Source organism: Hibiscus syriacus, unplaced genomic scaffold, assembly GCF_006381635.1.
Source record: "Hibiscus syriacus cultivar Baekdansim isolate YM2019G1 unplaced genomic scaffold, ASM638163v2 tig00112383_pilon, whole genome shotgun sequence".
Classification (NCBI taxonomy): domain Eukaryota; kingdom Viridiplantae; phylum Streptophyta; class Magnoliopsida; order Malvales; family Malvaceae; genus Hibiscus; species Hibiscus syriacus.
Genome location: NW_024063319.1, coordinates 435,630 through 451,502, shown reverse-complemented (window position 1 = coordinate 451,502; position 15,873 = coordinate 435,630).

Below are 15,873 nucleotides of genomic sequence, written 5' to 3'. Positions count from 1 at the left end.
AGTAGTAATGAAGTATCAAGACTTGAGCCAGCATCATGATATAACCAGAGTGCAGGTAATGACTTGTTCATTCCCATAATACATCTTACTGGGACTTATATCTCTGTGATGTAATCTTCTAGAGAACATGGATTAATGGTTGGGGAAAATAATCTGTCTGGTGATGCTTATCGCCTTCAGCATGAGATAAACGATAATCTTTCTTGATGAGCTGCTAATAATGTCATAGGAGAATATCACAAGTTCAATTCTCCAGACTTTCTGGCTTCTTGGACTACTTGCTTTCAAGAAATGCTTCATCATTCTGTCCTTGTTTATTCTTTTTCTTCAATTGAGGTAGAATAGGCAACAATTTCTTCAAGGACCTTCCTCGTTTGAGACTGTCCTGTTTGAAAATGTTTTTTTTCTATTTTCTTTATTGAAGAATGAAAGAATTTTGCAAAGTATTGCCTATTATAGGTTCACAATAGAATCAAATCATAAACATGAATTCAAAGAATATCAAAACAATTCTTTAATGTTTGAGAATTATAGCTCTTTGACAAGTATCAAAATTTGAGTTGGTTTTAGGATGGCTTTCCTATTTTCTATGGTTACATCTATTTAAGATGTCACTCCTCTCTCTCTCTTTGTGAACTTTGTCACATGCCTCACTTTAAGGACTTGGTATTTTAACTGGATGCGTACAAAATGACGCAACTAGGATTACCAATTACTATACCTTCTAGAGTCCTTCCATTTTAATTCTCTGGAATTTTTCATTTAGACTCATATAATCAAAGTAGTGCGAAAATATCGGTCTAAAAATGAAATTTCTGAGTGCTTGTGTGAAGTTGACTATAACAGGCGTTTCGTAACTCCCTTAGTCCATTTGTTAACACATTTGCCATTTTGGCTAGCTGAATTCAGCTTTATTGTATATATAATATAATCACCTTTATCAGGCTAATTGAAACTTATCCATAAAGCCAGGGCTATCAACCAATTGCTTTAGAGGGACAACTTTATTGTATATAATATAATGGGTTAGCTGACTATTATCCATAAAGCCGGGGCTATTAACCAATTGCTTTAGAGGGACAACTCAAGCATAACAGACTAGCTGAATATTATCCATAAAGCCAGGGCTATTAACCAATTGCTTTAGGGGGATAACTCAAGCTTTATTGTATTATATGAGTATCCAAATCCAATTTCTTAAGCTTGTTAAGAAGAACCTGTTATAGCCTAGGTGTTTTGGTGGAATTCAGAAAATCTCTTCGTTAGAATTCAATTCCCAAGCAACTGACTTAAACTAGATTTACCTATTTGTAAAAATTACGCTCATCATCGAATGTCATCAATAGAAAAATACTCTAGTCAGTTTTGTAATGTAATACCAATGATGCCCCATGTTGTACGCTCCTATATATAAATACCAAGCCTTTTTGTAATTCCTTTCAATGGAGAAAGCTATCTCATATTTGTAATAGGATAGTGTTTGGGTGTATTTCTTCTGGGGTAAGGTCAAGAGTCCTTGTTTTTCAGGTTTTCAATCTTGATATTTTGTCAAAGATTACAACTCTAATCATGCAGAATTTTAATCCAGTTGATATTCAAAGAATTGGAAGCTTACAAAATTGATTCAATGCTCATAACCTTAAAAGCAACACAAATTTATTTATTGCACAAAAGGCGGAGAAAGGAACAAAAAACATATTCAAACAAGATGCTAAAAGTAGAAAGGTACTACAGTGGTAGATATCAACTTCCACTTGTTTATGCATCATTACTCCTCTATTGTTGGGTGTGTACTTGGCCCAGGATTTTTATCTTTATTTGCCCCCCATTTCTTGATCATTTCTTGTGTCAAGACTCCCTTGTCGATGAGCGTCTCTATTTCCTTTAACAGTGACCAACAATTCCCTGTTAGATACTCCAAAGTGAAAATTACAGAAGCTATTTTGATCATAGCAATGAGTATAAGGCTTCGGTGACACCTTCACCAATATTGGTGTAATGTATTGACCTTTAACCAAATGAGGGTATATGTCTGAGATAGATTCTTGAAACACCTTCAGAGTTTTTCTCGCTCGCGAGGCTATCACTTTCTTTGATCGTTCTGAACGAATGAATGCTCTCATATTATCGAGGGGGTTCTGAATACTCATTTCAGCTATAACTGGGGTAATATTAACCAGATTTTTTTTAAGTTGTCCTTTGCCTTACTGGTTTTCGGAAAATCTGATATAGGTATCTGAGGTGTCTTCTGGGTTATATCTGCCTCATTCCTTCTTAGACCTATGGGCCAATCTCGAATTACATCCATGGGAGCCTTTTGATTTCTTTTCCCATTTTCTTGCGCCTGATATTCTTCGTAGGATTTGGTTACATTAGTTTCTGTTGCAACTACGGTTTCTGAACATTGAACCTTAACCCTTTCTTTTATCTTGCATTTTTGAATTGCTTGCTCTAAAGGGTCTTGGAAATTTCCCTTAAGGTTACCAGGAACCTTAGCTGAACAATTTGGAATTCTAGTCTGATTTATCCAAGGAATTTCCTTATAGGTCCAATTCTCATTTGGAGGCCATTGTGATTGATCAAGTTGTGGAGTAATTGATCTGGATGAGAGCATTTTTGGATGCAATTTTTCACTCGAACAGTGGAAGGGAGGAAATTGAAATCCCTGCACATTCTTTTTCTTCTCGACCACTTTATAAGGTTTGGCACCATGTTTAACTGAATAATACCTCACTGTATTAACCCCAGCTTCTTTCTTGACTTTAGTATCGTCAGAGCCTCTTATCTTGCCATTCTTGATAGCCATTTCGATGATTTCTCCACTTATGATGATATCAGAGAAATTATTAGGGACAACCCCTATCATGTGATTAACATAAGGAAATTTTAATATGCTTATGAACAAAGTAGTGAACTCTTTTTCAGTCAATGGTGGATGTACTTGAGAAGCAACGTCTTTCCATCGTTGTGAATATTGTCGAAAGCTTTCATTGCACTTCATATTCATGCTTTGCAACATTGTTCGATCAGGGGCCATATCAGCCATGTAATTGTATTGACCCAAAAAGGCTTGAGATAAGTCCCTCCAAGAACGTATTTGAGTATGTTTTAGCTGATTATACCATTTGGATGCAAACCCGGATAAACTGTCTTGGAAACAGTGGATCAACAATTTTTCATTCTCTACATAGCCAGTCATACGACGACAGTACATAGTGATATGATATTCAGGATATGTGGTCCCATTATACTTCTCAAAATCTGGAATTTTAAAATTTGGTGGAAGAATTAAGTCGGGGACCAAGTTCAGTTCTTTGGCGTCAAACTCATAAAATGACTCAACCGTCTCTCTAGAAATAGTACAGAATTCATTTGGCTTTAACCCAGAAGCAGTAAGACAGTCAGTAGGGAACGAAACTCCAGCCAGATATTGTTGTTTTCTTAACAGTGAAGTGAACTGGTGATTGGATTTCCTGACGTACAGAGGTGTGCTCAGGAATATGAGCAGGCGTAATACCCAGAGGATTTGTGGAGTTTTCAATAAGATTCTTTCTAGCAGTCAAATGCTTCTCAATCATTTCTTTCATATTGTTCAGTAGATCGACCTGAGAATTAGCTTCGATTTGTGCCAACTTGCTCCTCAATTCCTCTTGTATTTCTTTCTGCTTTATCTCAAATTTGGCTAGCCTATCTTCAGTTTCTTTAGACATTTTTCTTGTGTCGTGCTGAGCGTTCTTGCTTCAAGGAAAAAACCAAGATCACTTCGTTTGAAATCCTTATTTTAATGAATGTTTTAATGTATTATGACAAAAAAAAATGCAAAGATGCCAAATGCAAATGTAAATGTAAATATGTGAATGTAATAATAAGAATACAAATTGTGCAATACAAAAGCAAACATAACAGTATAAATGCAAAATGAAAAATGCAAGGATGTAAAATACAAATGTATGCATGAAAAGGTGTTACTCAAGAGTGATCATCTTAGAACAGATTTCATTGAACACAAAAGTTTCAGTACATCAAACAAAACTTTACATATATTTTATTCCTAATTTCTCCAAAGCCAAATTAGTTTATCAGCTTAAGGGACATATTGTTTGTCTGGACTGCAACTTCTTCCATGACATTCTCCTTAATCTTCTGTGTCACTTCTCGGAGTTGCTCATTTTCCCTTGTAAGAGAACTTTTCTGTCCAAGAAGTTCTTGAACAAGATCTTCATATATGTTGCAGCTCTTTTTCAGCTTGGTGACCCCTGTTATCCACTCTTCTGGGGTACTTCCTAGACCAGCATTTTGAAAGGCTTGACTGATCTTCTGAAAATCTTCATGCATGGTTTTCATCTCTGTGCTCAATTTCTTGTTTTGGTCATTCAAGTCCTTCAAATAACATGCTTGAGCTTCATAAAAATCTCCACTACTCTGAATGCACTGACTGATGCTCTTACCATAGATTGCTTTTGGTATCAATCTGGTAGGATCTTTGTGTAATACTTTTGGTATTAATATAACCGGTTCTCTGTATACATAACTTCCCTCGATCCTCGGAGTTTCCTCAGGATGTCTTTCCTTGGCCGCATCATATTTTGTTTGATCATAAAACTTTTTGTCCATTTACGATTTCTTTCCAATATGATGAACAATCTTTCAAGTCAACACCTTTTGATTATGCCATGATCATGTAATGCAAACAAAAGAAATTAATATGAACAGATTAGAGCAATGTAATATACATGAAAAAAAATAGAATAGTTAGTACCAACTAAAAAAAACTGTATATCAATGTATAAATCTTAACCTCATGCTTTCTAGTTCCATGCTTTGTTTGGAAAATTTAACTTAACCGCACGATTTCTAGTTCACATGCATTTATTCAGGAAAAAGAAAAGGAAATAAAATAAATTAAAAGCTAGAGCTTATTTCTCCTTTATGTATACCTATGAACAGAGTTTCAGTATTGTCTTAGATCAAAAGAATTTCTAGGGTTCATTATATGCAGAGTTTCAGTTCTAGGAGTAAAGGTACTCGAATTGTTCTTGTTGATGCCCCCTTGGGCTGTCAAACCCTCAATCCTAGTCCACTACAGACTTTAGCGGATCGAGTTCAATTCGAGAGGACACATTTCTATATGCCTGACACGGAGAATAAATTCTCACGAAGACATAGAGCATATGAACCCCGAAAGTTACTTGCTAGGTCTAACACGGAGAATAAATTCTCACGAAGACGTCGCTTTCACTCCCACTTAAAAGGGACAAACTCAATTATAGAGCTTTATGTTATGCAAGTGTTGTGTGTGAGGAGAAATGTTCAAACCTCTAACAAACCAATAAAATAATTAATTCTTGAATAAAATAAATAAATAAAATAATAAATAATAATATATAAAAATAATAAATAATAAAAAATTGAAAGAAAAGAATTAAAATTAATATATTAATTTTAATTTCTAACTGATAGAGACAATTTACAATTGATTTTAAAGCTTAACTGTTCCCCAGTGGAGTCGCCAAGCTGTCGTAACCGGTTTTCGTCCGGGCACGAATTTATTTGTTTGGCGGGAAAAGTGATGTGAATAAATAGTTTTGAAAATAATTTGGGAGTCGCCATCGGCCTTTTGGGTCAGGTAGGTCGAATACCTAAAAATTATTTTTTTAAAAGAGTTTTAATGAAACACCAATTTAAAAAAATAAACTGATCTGCGTTTATAACCAAAAATTCATTCTTTTTAATAATAAAAAGGGATTCGTGGTCGGTTACGTTTAGGGAAGGATTAGCATCCCTACAACGCCCAAAATTGGTACTTTTTAATTATAAATTGTCTCTATTATTAAAATTTTAAAAATTCAAAAATATATTTAATTTATAATTCTATTATTATAAAAAATATTTATTTATTTAAAAATATCCGAAAAGAACTTCTAGGTGCCTTAAGACAGCTCTTTTCTTTGATATTGATAAATATTAATTTAAATTATATTGTTTACTTTTTAATTTTAAAATATCAGAATAGGACATCCAGTTGTATTAAGACTGTCCTTTTCTTCGATATTAAAAATAAATATTTAAAAATTACTATTTATTATATATTTATGGATATAAAAATATTTAACAATATAATAAAATAAAAATACAAATACTACTAAAACAATATATTTAAAAACAATAAATGAAAACATATAAAATAATTGACTAAATTATAATAAAAATAAAATTAAAAATCTAATTCATAATTAATCAAATTATAGGGATTTAATATGTTATTTCCTTATTTTATGTATTTGGTGACTAAAATAAAATTATCTAAAATTCGGATATTAGAATCAAATAAATTAAAAATATAAACTAGGGATTAAAATATTATTTATTAAAATTAAGGGATTAAATCTGTAATTTATCCTAAATATATTATTTTAATATGAAGGACTAAAATAAAAGAAATTAAAATTCGAAGACTGAATTAAAATATTATAAATTTAATTTAGTGACTAAAATGGAATTCTACAAAACCTGAAGGGTCACGGACGGGGTTTACTAAAACGCACAGTTTCACTATAAAACGGCGTCGTTTCATCTCGGGTAAATACCCTATAACCGGCTTCTCCCTTAAGCCATTTTCTCATTTCTTCATTTCTTTTTCTCTCTCTAATAGAGAGAAAATTTTTTCTCCTCTCTCTCTTCAAACTCCGCCTGGAGGGAGCCTGATTACAGGCCGGTCGTCGTATCCTGGTGCCGACGACCACCGCCGGCCACCGTGAATGGTGGCCGGAATTTGGAAAATAGCTTAAGCGAAGCCCTATTTCTCCTTAAGCACAAATCTAACTTCTATTTCTCTAAAATCCCTCTCAATAGCAGTAGATCTAAACAAAACCGAAGGGTTCTACCTTCGCTTAAACGGCGGTTTGGCAACGTTTGGCTTCCGAGGGCAACAAAGGCTTCAAGGGTAAGTCTCCTTCTTCTCTTTTTCTTTGGTTTGCTGCTGTGGTTGCTATTCGTTGTTGTTGTATCTCTCCCTCTGTTTTTTTTTGTTGTTGTTGGCTGTCTGTTTTGGTTATCTCCGATTCTTCCTTCTTTTTCTTCCTTTTTGTTGCAGGTGTGATCGATGGCTTTTATAGCCATCGATGATGTGGCTCTCGGACTGGTCAGAGGAATGAAGTTTGGTGAGTCACCGAGCTACATGGTGACTCACCATAGAGCTCGACATGTGGAGGGGCAGTTGGCTTCTGGAGGCTTCTGGCGAAGCGGCGACTTCGTGGCGTGGCACTGGCAGCTGGCTGAGACGCCGACGTGGGGCGGCTGGACTGCATCAGGGCCTTTGGATCTACGGCGGCTGGGACTTAGATACAAACCCTAAATGGGTTTAGGGTTACATATTTGGGCTTTTGGGTTGGGCCGGATTTGGCCCGTTTGTAATAATAATTAATAATAATATTAGTAATAAATAATAAAATTAGTAATTATAATTATAATAATAATAATAATAATAATATTTAAATGAAAAAATGAGTATCTTCAATATTAACAAAAAAAAAAATTAAGTAAACTGAAAAAAAACCTCTCAACTCTTAAGGATTTTAATGAAAACCCAGTCCCTAAACGAACCATGTATTATTGTTCTTGTCGCCTTTCCTCTCCCCTTCTATTGTCATCGCCTCCGTCGGATGGTGGTTCTTCTAAAACCCATGCCACGTTTCTTGTCGAGACTTATCATCACCACCGGAGGCTCAGGGCCTTACTTGAAAAACTGGAGAAGGAGGGCTCTTTTCCTTTGCAAATTCTTCTCCGATCATCCATAACTATAATATTTCTCTACATTTTCTAATAAAAACACAAAACAAAAAGGAAATGAAGGTAGGCAAAGGAAGAGAAAACAATTACAACTAATGAGAAATCAACCTCCAAGCTTTCTTTTCTCTTTATCCGCACCATCTATAAAACTCATAAGAGCTTTAATACTCCTAATCCGACATTACAAAGCCAATATATAGTCAGTAGTTTCTTCAAACAGATTGTCTGCACCCAAATCCTCGCCTCTCGGAACTATCCTCCGCAATGCTACCATCTTTTTTTCACTTCAACCTTCCCACCATCATCATCTTCGTTTTGCTTTTCGATCGAGGAATCATTGTTTTGAGCCTTGTTCGAGTGCTCGATCCTCTTCCTCGTGTTGCCCCGGGTTTTTTAGAAAATGGGTAAAGGTTCTTCTTCTTTTTCTTCTCCTTCTTCTCTTTTCTCTTCACCTTCTTCTTCTTTTCCTTTCTTTTCACCTTCTTCTTCTTCTCTTCTTTCTTCTCTTATTTTTCCTTTTCTTCTTCTTTCTCCTTCTTTCTTCTCCCTCTCCTCTTCTGCTTCTCCTGCTCCTTCTCCTGCTGCTTCTTCTCCTTCTCATGCTTCTTCTCCTTATTCTCATTCTTCTCCTTCTCCTTCTCCTTCTCCTTCTTCTCCTCCTCCTCCTTCTTCTCCTTCTTCTTCTTCTCCTTCTTCTTCTTCTCCTTCTTCTTCTTCTTCTCTTCTTCTTCTTCTTCTTCTTAATGCAATGTGTTTCTCGTTCTTAATGCAATGTGTTTCTCGTCAATGGGGATTTCTTGGGTTTTGCCTATTTGGTTTAGAATGTGGTTGTTTTTGTCTGGATCACGACGTCGATCTCCATTGATCTAAAGTGGAGAAAAGGGAAATGTGATTATCATGTCATGTTACCTGGTTCACATATCAACAAAATTATTTTAGGTGTAAATAGTTGATGTCTATATCAATAAAAATTAATAGTTTTACATGACGATCAAAGTAGAAATTGATGAAATTAAATAATTTTAAGGATAAAATTGATGTAAAAATAATTGGATGAAATTGATAAATTTAATTTACTACGGGAGCATCTGTGACCATGAAACCAATAACAATCATGTCTGCATAGTCTATCAATTTATTAATATGTGTGATGATTATTGATTTGACATTACTCATCTTATGAATGAGATATTTATTTCCGAAAGAACGATTAAAGGAGAAATCTCACTATTAAATATTCTTTCATGCTTAATTTAGAGTATTCTTCTCTCTTGTGTCTTTGTTTTCCTTTATTCTCTTTCAAAAAATCATCGGTTTAACGATTATCTCTGCATCAATTATAACTCTTCACTTAAAATAGAAGAAGTGAATCATCAACGAATGACGCAACCCACTTATTCTCATTGAGATGGTTTCCATGGTTGTTTCTTGCTCAACGTAAAATGTGAAGAGTTGAGCTAGGCAGCAGTTGGAAACAATGGTTCAACCAAATATGGGAAGGTTTTTGAGCATAATGTTGACTTTCTCTACTTCCTGCACGTACCGAATAAGTTAAGGTACAAGTAGACAAACATTACATTCTTTTATATTAGAAGATAAATTTATAAAATTTTAGAAGTAAAAATAAATTATTAATAAAAAATATAAAAAAATTAAATTTTTTAAATTAAACTGCGGTGGGCCTTCTCGGTCTATCACTGGAAAATTGCCTTAATTTTTAAATTTAAATATAGAATAAATTAAATGTTTAATAATTAAACTATCAATTTTAATATGTTTTAATATCTAAACTTTTAATTTTTTTAAAACTTAATGTTAAATTTTTAATAGAGTACTAAAATGAAATAAAAATTAAACATTAAATATGATTTTAAAAAATTGAAAGTTGAGAACATATATTTATTTTAGTGGGATAGGTCGCCTCATCATCATGGCCTTGTTTTAATGTATTGTAAAACCAAAAGCACAGAAGGAATGCAGCTGCCTCTCAGTTTTAGACTTGAGGAAGTCTACTAGATATTACTTACTTGCCAATCTCCCTTCTTTTCTCTTGCTATAAATAAGATCGGCGGATTAATAATAAATAAAAACCCATCGAAAGATGAAGATTTTCGTCAGAACTCTCAAACGCACTCACTTTGATATCGAAGTCAAACCAGAAGATGCGGCGCGTTTCTTCTATTTCGTATTTTGAATTTTTTTTTGTTTTTTTAATCTTTATAGATTTATCCTATGAATTTTATGGTTCCTGCTAGGGTTTGTTCTGATTGTTATTTTATGTTTTACACATTTTTCGAACATCAATTTAGGCTTACGTAGGATTGTACAAGTTATAATTTGTTTATATCATTTAGATTATAATGCATGCGTTTGAATTAGCAGACGCGAACTCTAAATTGAAGATCGTGCATGATAATTTGTTCAATTTCCGCTTTTATTTGATTGAATGTGTTCATTTAGTTTGTTGGAGGGTTTACCTCATCTCATTATGTCCCACTGGACTGATACTCCTATAGTTGAATGGACGGGAGGTATTGTCTCTTCTGGAAAAAAATAATCATTTTTCCATGTCCAGAGAGACGTGGGAAGTAGCTGTCGATATCTTAGTGAAGGAAGTGGGAATGTGCTAGTAGTTCACTGAAAGTACCGAATAACATTTTGTTTCCGGGCTTTAGTTTTGCTTGATTCTCTGATTTACTTGTGTCCTTTAACAAGAATATATAGATTTCCATGTCAATGGTAGTTTTTGTAAACAAGTCTACAAGATGTAATATACAAGTAGAAAATACACAAACATTGAACATATAAGTATGCTAATATTTCGTTTCATAAATATTCTTTTATTGGGACTGAGCTCTCTTAAATTTCTGTACACAAGGTACTATTGTTCGACCGAGTGATAGAAACTTCTGCATTATGAGTTTAGCCATAATCTTCATTTTTTTTAAAAGGGTGTGGATGTTTTATTTGTAGACACCCGTTTTTTTCGGGTTCTAATTATAATCTTAATTATTATTATTATATTATTATTATTAATCTTTTTATCTTTTTTCACCCTCATGCTCCCACCAGCAGCTGCCGCTGGCAGAAGACAAATATGGATCGTCCGATCATGCGTATGATCCACGCTTCAGCCGTTCGAATTTTCGCCGCGTGAGCCACCAGCAGTTGATAGCCTCACCGCCGCCGTCATCATCAGAACATACCAAACAGTAACAAAACAACCCAAATCAATCAAAAATCCAATCAAATCAAAACCCCAATAAACAAATCCTAAATCCTGAAATATCAAGATTTTGTACTTATCCAGGCCTAAGAAAATCATTCATACCGAATAGGAGTTCATCATTTCACCAAAAAATCAACCAAAATTTAACATGGAACCACCATTTGAAAAAGGGCAGAGAGTTTTTGGTGGGGAAAAAACAGAAAAAGATCGAAAAAAATAATAAAAAAGGGGGTTCACTTTCAGTCGAAGTTTCTTGTCGGTGTTCGAGGGGGTTTGATCGTGGATCCAAATGGTGAGAAGGAGCGCGCGAGAGAGGGGAGTGGCATACTCGGAAATCGAGACGATCCGACGTCTAGATAAGGAGATCGGAGAGGTTGAAAGTTGAATGATTTTCGACAGATTTGTGGAGATCGGGACGTTTTTGGGAAAACTGATCCCAGATCTGTGTCCGAGACCTCAAGGTGGAGCTACCGGAGTAAGTGGGGCTCGAAAGGCCACCAGAGTACAACGACGGACGGTGGTTGGTGTGGTGACCGACGGAGAATCCACTCATCGGAGGCTCGTCGGGTTTAAAGAAGAGAGAAGGGACAGAGAATTCAAATTTTAGACGAGTGAGAAAGAGAGAAAAAAAGAAAATGTGACAAAAAAAGAAAGAGAAAGGTCCTATATAGGTCGAATGAAACAGCGTTGTTTCGAGGGGGACGGTTCCTGTAATTTCGCGTATAGGAAAATTCCAATGTTGATCATCGCAGGTTTTGTAAATCTTCATTTTAGTCATTAAATGAAATGGTTAATTCATGTGCATGGTCCTTAAATTATGAAAGGTTTATGTTTTAGTCCCTTGTTTCCTATATTGTTGAAAGTTGGTATATTTATGTTTTCAGTTCCTCATATTTTCTTTTATATGCAACTTGGTCACTATTTTATGCTGGAAAATTTGGATTATTGTCTGTTTAGCTCCCTGTACTTTTTGTATTCATGCATTTTGATTCCGATATTGTTTGTATATTATATATATCGACCCTTATCTTAACATATGCACATTTTGTAAATATTGTTACGCAAGTGATGCCATATTAAATATTTATATGTATATGTTTATGTGTATGTATATTTATATGTTTTATGTAGCTAAGTTATGTATATATATATTTTTAAAAACTTTTTATTAAATGATGTTTTATTTAATGATTTGTTCAATGTCACTCGCTCGAATATTTTCGAGAACACTCGGCGTAGAATGAATGTGGAAAGCATTGCCTGGTCGAAGTAGTGCGATCTGATATGATATTCGAATGATATGTGAATTCGAAATAAATCGAGTTTATTTGGTAAAAATGCTAATTAATTTATTTTTATGCAAATGTGTGTTTCTTTAAATAATAATTTATTTTATGTTATTATTAGTATTCAATTTATATTTGACTTGAGCTTTTTTTATAACGTTGGAGAGGGGGATATTTCTCGTATAAAGGAGAAATAGACGAGATATCATTCCCATTGGAAGATGTGCAAATCTCGTGATTTCTTCTCAAATTAATGAATGTTCCCTGATAAGTAATTTGAAACAAATTAATCAATGTTCAATAAATTGATCATAGTTTAATTTTCTATTTGAATTTTAATTTCCACCATTACGACAATGTATAAGTGACTAAGTACCAATTATGGGCGTTGTGGGGGTGCTAATCGTTCCCTACGCGTAATCGACTTTTGGATCTTAAAAAATGAATCTTTGTAAACGTATACCAATTTTTGTGTTAAAAAATGATTTTCCTTAAAATTGTTTTAAATTACGTTTTTAGGTATTTGACCTATCTAGCCCAAAGGTCAATGGAGACTCCAATTCAAAATTTCAAATTAATTCAAAAACCCAAAATTTTACAAATAAGTCATAATTGTTTTTTAAACTTAATTGTTTTCTAACAAATGGTTATGACAGCTTGGTGACTCCGTTGTGGACTTTTTTTTAGAAAGCTAGGCTATAAGTCGCTTATACATTGTCGTAGTGGTGGAAGTTATAATTTCGAGTCTAAAGTTAGCTTATGATATATTTATTGAAGCTTTTTTAGTTTCTTTATTTCTTTGAATTATCATACTAACGTTTTAATTTATGTTTTTAGCTTTGTCAAGGTTTTTGTAAAGTTTTTTCGTATTCATTTTTAGTCAAAGGTTTGTATGTTTTACCTCACACACATCACGTGCATTTGCATGACATAAGCTCTAGACCCTAGCTTCGTTTCAAGTAAGTGGGGTGAACGCTTTACTCTCGTAAGAGTTTATTCTTCGTATGAGTTTTAGCAAATAACCTCTGGGGTACACATACCTTATACCTTCATAGGGATTTTTTCCTCGTATGTGTATAAGGAAGTGAATCCCCTTGAATTGAACTCGATCCGTTTATGCCTATAATGGGTTAGGATTGAGGGTTTGGCAGCCCAAGGGGGCACTGACATCAAGAACAAATCGAGTACATTTTCCTCATAGAGATGAAACTATGCATATAGTGAACCGTAGAACAGTCATCCTAGGTATAGTCATATCGAACATCTTTCCGTCAGTAGGTTCCAAAATAGGTATACACGAAGGAGGAACAACTCGAAACCTTTACCTTTTACTTTAACTTCGTAGAATATATTTATTATTTTTAATAAAGGCATGCGAACTAGATACCTTGTGGTTAGGATCAATTTCTTGAAAATAAATCATTTTGCATAGAAAGCATGTTTAGGTAGGATTGCTATTTAATGAAAGCATGCTTGGATAGATACTATGATCGGGTAGATGTTATATTTATCTTTAAATAGCATCTTTTAACTATATTGATTATCTTACCGGTACTAACTTGTTTCTTTTCTTTTTGTGTCATTTTCACATTTTTTTGCAATGCATTTTATCAACATGACATAATGCAAAAGTGTTGATCCGCAAGGGAATATTTAATTGAAATTTTTCATAAGAAGAGATAAAGGTTTTCAATCAAGTAGTCACGTACACAAACATGCACCGAGGGCTAAAAGAAGTTTAGAGAGTACAAGAAGGAAACTTGCTCGAAGATCGTGTAACATTCGAGACTGGAAAGATGATCCATTAATCCAAGGAGTAATCCAACAATAGAGTCTTATCTACGATCTTTTCATCGCTAGTCATCAAGGAGTGACGTGTGACTTCATCATCGCACGGGGCATTAACAGAATTAGGTTACAGAGCGCTTGAGGGGCATCATTTTCAAGGATAAAGATCTGAGACTTCCTCATCATGTAGGAACTATACTATCTCTAAATTATCCCTAAAGACGTCTAGACGTCCTTATCACGTAGAAACAATGTCATTCACCGACCATATCTCTACAACGCATAGGAGCAGTGTCGTCCTTAAACAATCAGACTTCCTCATCACGTAGGAATCGTGTTGTCACCAAATTACCTCTAGATTGATCCAACTTCCTCAATGAGAAGGAGCATCGTCAGCCTCAGTAAACAATTTATCTGAACGCGGCCTGATCTCTTCAACATGGATGAGCAGTGTTGTCTTTAATATCAAGTATCAAGAGAAAAAGAGAGAACCGAACAAAAACTCATTGTCTCGTCATTTTTCCCTATTCTTGTTAACATAAGAATATGCAAAAAGGGAAGCTGTAGACACCAATTTTTGTCCAGGTTTTAATTATAATTTTAATTATTATTATCATCGGTATTATTATTATTTTATTAATAATCTTTTTATCTTTTTTAGCACATCCACCAAAGTCAAGCCTAATCAGCTAACCCAACAACAAGTTCCAATACCACTCGACCCAGAAGAAAGCATACCCACAGGTCTAACCCACCAAACCAGACCCGTTTATAGCTGACTCGACCGATTAGGGTTTTATCTCAACAGCCAGTCGCCGCACAGTATCAACCGTTGGATCTGTGAGAGATCCAATGGTCCATATTTGATTATAAATTAGGGTTTTCACCCTCATGCTCCCACCAGCAGCCATCGTCGATAGGAGATAGATCTGGATCGTCCGATCACGCATATGATCCACGCTTCAGCCGTTTAAATTTCCGGCGCGGGAGCCACCACCGGTTGATAGCATCACTGCCGCTATCGTCATCAAAACATACCAAACAGTGACAAAACAACCCAATCTAGTAAAAAATCCAATCGAATCAAAACCCTAATAATCAAATCCTAAATCCTGAAATATCCAGATTTTGTATTTATCAAGGCCTAGGAATATCATTCCTACCGAATAGGAGTTCATCATTTCACCCAAAAATCAACCAAAATATAACATGCAACCACCATTTGGAAAAATGGTAGAGAGTTTTCAGTGGGGAACAAAACAAAATAAAAGACCGAGAAAAATAAAAAAGTGTTCATGTTGAGTTAATCGAATGACAAAATTGGCCAAGAGGGGGGTGAATTGGCAATAAAAATTTTGTGGAAGCTTTTGCAGAAAATTGAAAGTAATTGCACAGCGATTTACAGTGGTTCGACTTTCTCAAACAAAGTCTACGTCCACTACCTTAGCTATCCACACTAAGGATTTTCCAACAAATTCACTAATTTGTTCTTTCTTTTGAGGCCAAAGAGATAACCTTACAATTCCCTCAAGAGTATACCCCAACTCTTGAGAACACTCTTTTCTCAAAGAGAAGATTACAAATTTGCAAACTTACAAGAAAACCTCACAAGGTAAGATGTTTGCACAATTCTAGAACAAAGAAAAGAACACTCAAAGATGAATACAATTGAGCACAAAAAGTGTTCTTGAAAGCAAAATGAATATTGAATGAAAATAGGCTTGAAATGCTCAAACTTGAGGTTTGATGCTTTATCTTTGATTCTCTCTTGATTCTAGTTGC